We start from the raw sequence: 5,381 nt of genomic DNA, 5'->3' as shown, positions 1-5,381 counted from the left end.
AGACAAGCTTGGCATAAAAGATGACTAACCTAGAGCTCTCCCGTGTGACCCTCGTGAACAGAATAGGTCCACGTCAAATTTGCTGTTAAGATGTGTTGTGTATCATGGTTTAAATCAATGTTCTCATTGCAGTGAAAACCATTTATGGTCTCATCTTTTAAACGTTTTCGTCACAGTATGGCAGTAATATTACCAAAGTGGCATTGAACTGTAACCATTCATTCATTACTATCTTAAAAACAATGAATTAAACCCAAGCGTACATGCATACATTATTATCTTCAGCTAAAGTATGGAATGTCTTCTTCTTTACATAGATTAGTATGTGAAGATGTCTGGTGCAAGGCAGCAGGAGAAATTGGAGACTGATGCTGAACCTTTTGACAAGCCCCAATCTGCTGGACGTGGGGCGTCTGCCCGACGAGGCAGGACACGACGCCAACCTTCTTCACACCATGTATCTGCCCAAGGAATGGACACGGCACTTAGCTTTCTCCCACAACGGGACAGAGCCGACGTAGAACAGGCTATACGTGATGCAGAGCAAGCTGTTCTGAGTGTAAAGCATTTATCGGTGAGTTCATTTTCATTCATGTACAAACCATTAAGGACTTGGAGTCTGGTCAAGATCATGCCGCAGACAACATGCTACCAACAACAGTTACAGGATAAATCACCGGGTACTTTTAAATAATGTCGTAGGTTTGCTGTGACCATTTATATTTATTTGATGGCTTCCTAGGTTTGTTTGATCTTTATTTCATAAAAACACCTATGGTCTTCTGAAAACATACTTATATAAACGCAAGCACAACATTTTAATTCCTAACACACCTTAAGAAGTAAAGAATAGGATTTATGTATTTTTAACGTAATACAAATTTACCTATATGTGGTTGAAAATTCATTGTAAGCTGGTACCTGTGTAGCAGTCGTAATCATTGATTTGGAGATACACATATTCAGGTGTGAAGGTCACAAAGTTTTAGTTTATGTTTTACAGGCATGGCAAAACTAAAAATAAAAAAGCAAAACCTGGTAACCTGGTGTTAAACACCATACTCAAGAATATTTCATTTATACGACAGTTGTCAGCATTATTGTGGGAGGAAACCGGTCAGAGCCCGGGGGAAACCCCTAACCATCCGCAGGCTGGTACCAGACCTTCCCACTTACATTTTGTTTTTCAGTCTGATTTATATTTTTATACTCTGCTGCAACTTTGCCTATAAACCAGTGTGGGCTGCCTTTGTATAAGTGGAATATTCTTGAGTACGGCTTAAAAACACCAATCAAATACAATAAATAAATCAGAGAGTTAAATTAGTGTGGCCTAGTGTATTTAAATTTCCATTTAGTTCCATATCAGGTGGGGCAAGAATTTGAGACATATAACTGAAAAGAAATTCTGAAAATTTATTCCTTGAATGTACAAAGCAGTGTTTTGGTGTTCTTGTGATAAGCATTGTTTTACTGATGTTTTCACGTAGTGAGCTGTTTCTACTCTATGAATGCCTTGTTTCCCTTTCAGGGCTCTGGTTCAAAGAGTAAATCCATGCCAAGTTTTGCCGTACCAGGTAGGGTCATGAAAATGAAGCTGTTTATCCAAAAATGTTACTGATACTTGTGAATAATGTAAACAGAGCATGATTTATGACTTTTATTTTCTGACAATGCAATTGTGAGAAATGTAGAATGATGGGCTTGTTGGAAAGGCTGGCAAAAATAAGGGGAGATAATCTGGACCTTTGATTCTCTCCCCTTCACAGTGTTACCAAAATTTCAAATGGTCTGAATTCACTTGGCATACATGCAACTGTTAAAGTAGATAACTACATGTGAATAAACCATTCTGTTTGAAACTAGGAATCAAGTGTTGTGTGTTTTTATTACTTGTGATGTAACTACATTGGAATACAAATTTATTTAACTTTTCAACAAAACTGAGGGAGAACTGTAATTCTTTGCTTTCAGCACTTCTTATATCTGTCGTGAAAATGAGAAGAAATAGGGTAATATGTGAGAGTTTGACCTATCTAGAAAATAAAATGTGTAATTCTTGAGGTAAACTCCATTTTCGAAAATCTAAAGAAATATTTAGAAATCTGATATTAAATAATATCAAGAATGAGTTAAAAATGATTGTATCAGTGGATTGGCTTTATTTTAAAGTCTGGCAATTAGTGAAGTTTTAAAGGGCCAGTGGTTTATTCTGTGCACTCAGGTGTGCTTCACTCATGAACAGGTAACACCACTCTGATAAAGAAATAGATAAATAAGTAAACCTCGATCTGTTCTCTTCACAGGTGGCGTTAATATCCAGAACTTTAATAATTGTGAGAATATCCACATAGGAGAAACTCATGTGGTGACAAACCACAATTATGGGCATGATGGCAGTAATTGGAATCCGAGCGAGCCAAAACCACAAGAGATTGATGAGAATATTAGAAGATTACTAGGTTTGTTATTGTTACACTGTTCATTAAAATTTAAAATACATGTATTTAAATTTCATTGCTCATATCCAGATACTCCAGCGACATATACGAATGAGTACTTTGAGCTATGAAAGTCTGCTACACTATGTCTGCAAACTTTCACCTCATTTTCAGTTGAAGACTCTTTGGTGAGTGTCACAATGTCAGAAATTGTTTAATCTATATCCGGTTGATGAGATTTAGTGTTTTGTTTAATTTTAACCCAGTGACAGTCGTCGGGTTAAATGTCATACTGTAAGACTTGTTTTCCAGGAACTGATTTATCTGTTATGTTTTCACTTGCAAAAGAAATGTTTGTTGTTTGATTTATATAGTATCTGGGGGCAACTGTTGCTGATGGGATTAAAACATCAGCTTAGCACAGTGACCCAGGAGCTTCCCACCAATGTGGTCGCTGTAAGTTCAAGACCAGTCAATGCTGCCTTACTCTCCGGCTGTACATGGGAAGGTCTGCCAGCAACCTGTGGATGGCTGGGGGCTTCCCCTGGGCTCTGCCGGTTTCTTCTCACAGTAATGCTAGTTGCTGTCATATTACTGAAATATTCTTATGTATGGCATAATACACCAATCAAATAAATATATATGTTCATCTGGTTTTCTTTTTTTTTGGGCAGTAAGTTCATCTCCGCTGACAACATCTCATGTTACCAGCTTGGCTGACAATGTGGGCTCTGTTTGGCGCAGACTTGGTGAGTAAAGGCTCATAAAGCCTCATAAAGCCACATGCACAGGTAGTGGACTGTCAGGTATGAAACAAGGTGTGGCATTGTCAAAAACATGGGTATTGAACCACTTGTTAATGTGGGCATACAGTAAGACTGCCTGTAATTTTATGAGATTTTTCACCAACTATGAAAGGACTGGCTGTGCAACAAGAATACACAGTATATGTACACATGCCTGTAAATTATTCCTCGTCGTCATATGACTGAAAATTTGGTTAGTCTGACCTAAAACCTAAAGCGTAATTATATACATAAAAGCATAAAAACCCACCCACCCACTTATCACACCTCTTGCTGAATACCAGCAGTGTGGTTTGCACACTTAAACTCATCAGTTATTTGAAGTTACTTTTTGACAGGCGTGGATTTATGGAAAAGCTGTTCAAAAATGTGAAAGTATGCAAGTTTATGTGTGATAAAATACCTTTAGTCAGTGAAGGCCTGTTGAAATGATTGTCTGTGTTTTAGGACGAGCTCTGGGCTTGCAGGATGGTCAACTTGACAATTACAGACATGACTACATGCCGGAGGGTCAGCACGAGGTTACATACCAGATGATCCGAGGCTGGGTGAAGAAGGCAGGGGACAATGCTACAGTGGGGGCCATGGTCAAGGCTTTGGTCTCTGTACGCAGACTTGATATAGCACGCAGTGTTTTTGTTAACACACGTTGACATCTGCTCAATTAAACAGTGTTTGTGTGATCTTTTTGTATGTATTCATGTACGTTTATAATGCCTTTAGGATGTGGGACTAGGGTCGGGAGTCGGAAGACCTGGGATCTGACCCAGGGTGTTTCATACCAAAAACTTTGAAAATGGTACTTGTTTCTGCCTTGCTTGGCATCAGTCAGAGGTTAAAGTGTTACCTTGCAGTCACTAGGTCACACAAAAGTATTTTCCGCGAGGTTTTCATGGAAGAATACCGGTGTTGTGGCCTGTTGTCCGATGGAGATAATGATGGTGTGGCTATGATTTTTTAAAAGAAAAAAAATTGTATTATTATGATGAATATTCATATCAAGATTTGGAAACAAAAGCATTTGCCATAATTAAGCCAATTTGTATAGAAGTATCATGTGAACACATGAGATTTGCCAGTGTAAATTATGCACTAACAAAAGGACGAGTCACAAAATATGCTTGTTTGTGGAAGTTAATTTTTATTCTCCTGATAAATGTTTAAGGGAGTATGAGTTGGTGCAATGACGTCTTTGTTAGTGTGTTAGGGGATGCTGAAGTCTTTGTGTGCCAGAAGTCAAGTGGTGGAAAAGAAATATTGTTGTGTCTGTTCAAATTAAACTTGTTTCATTATATGTGAAATGTTCCTAAGGTGTATACAGAGTACAGAATGAATACAGACTTGATTCTGATTGCACGTCCATGTCTAGTCTAAGCTGACTTTTAGGTTTGGTATATTTATTCAAGTGTGACCTAGTCTACTGAGTTTATCTCAGGGAATCTTATCTCCATTGTCAGCCAATCAGCTTCGATTCTGTACACCTTAAAGGTCCCCTGGGTTGTATCTGGTTCTTGCTCATATGTCCAGTTGTATAAAGTCTGCTCTTGGAAGGTGCCTAGCGAAGAGCAGTGGTTCATTCTGTCCACACTGCTGTCTTCCACCCATAAATCTGTCTGTCATCCGATAAGTAAAAAAAAATTGGAGCGTGTCGTTAAATACCAGTTAAATAAGTAAATAAATAACACACAAAAAAGCTGCCAAATTTAATGACCTATGGAATCGACGCTGATTGGCAGCAGCCCTGGTCATACTTGAATAAATCCACCCTGACTAAAATTTAGCTTTGACTTGGCATAGCCTGGACATTCCTGTCTCTCTTACCAGCCAATCATAAACGATTCTGTTTCCCAATAAGGAGTATGCTAAGCCAAATTTTTTTGGGGAAGGGGGGGGGGGGGGCATTTATTCATAGAAATTGTTTGCATATACATCAATCTGTTGTGTTTCATGACACAGATGTGAGCTTTAACTCAGTCATTTTAGTACTAAAAGTGCTCGTTTTATTTTGACTTGTATATATTGTGGGAAGGTGTGTTCTTATAAGGTTTACCTCCATGTAAATATTGTTATTTTACATAATACTGTACAAGCAGTTTAATTAACGAAACTGTGATGAGATATACATGTTATGTGA

At 38.1% G+C, this 5,381-nt stretch overlaps 1 long non-coding RNA gene across 1 annotated transcript; it reads left to right on the top strand.

Annotated features, from left to right (window-relative positions):
• Window positions 1-2,422: 2,422 nt before the first annotated feature.
• Window positions 2,423-5,100, top strand: LOC135465900 (uncharacterized). The gene is made up of 3 exons (XR_010444077.1): window positions 2,423-2,462; window positions 3,116-3,190; window positions 3,695-5,100. It is a non-coding gene; the product is annotated as an uncharacterized LOC135465900 (long non-coding RNA).
• The last annotated feature ends 281 nt before the right edge of the window (window positions 5,101-5,381 follow it).

The sequence above is a fragment of the Liolophura sinensis genome, chromosome 5 (genome assembly GCF_032854445.1).
Source record: "Liolophura sinensis isolate JHLJ2023 chromosome 5, CUHK_Ljap_v2, whole genome shotgun sequence".
NCBI classification, from domain to species: domain Eukaryota; kingdom Metazoa; phylum Mollusca; class Polyplacophora; order Chitonida; family Chitonidae; genus Liolophura; species Liolophura sinensis.
The sequence above is the reverse complement of the archived record's forward strand: the minus strand, read 5'-3'. Positions and strand labels throughout refer to the sequence as shown.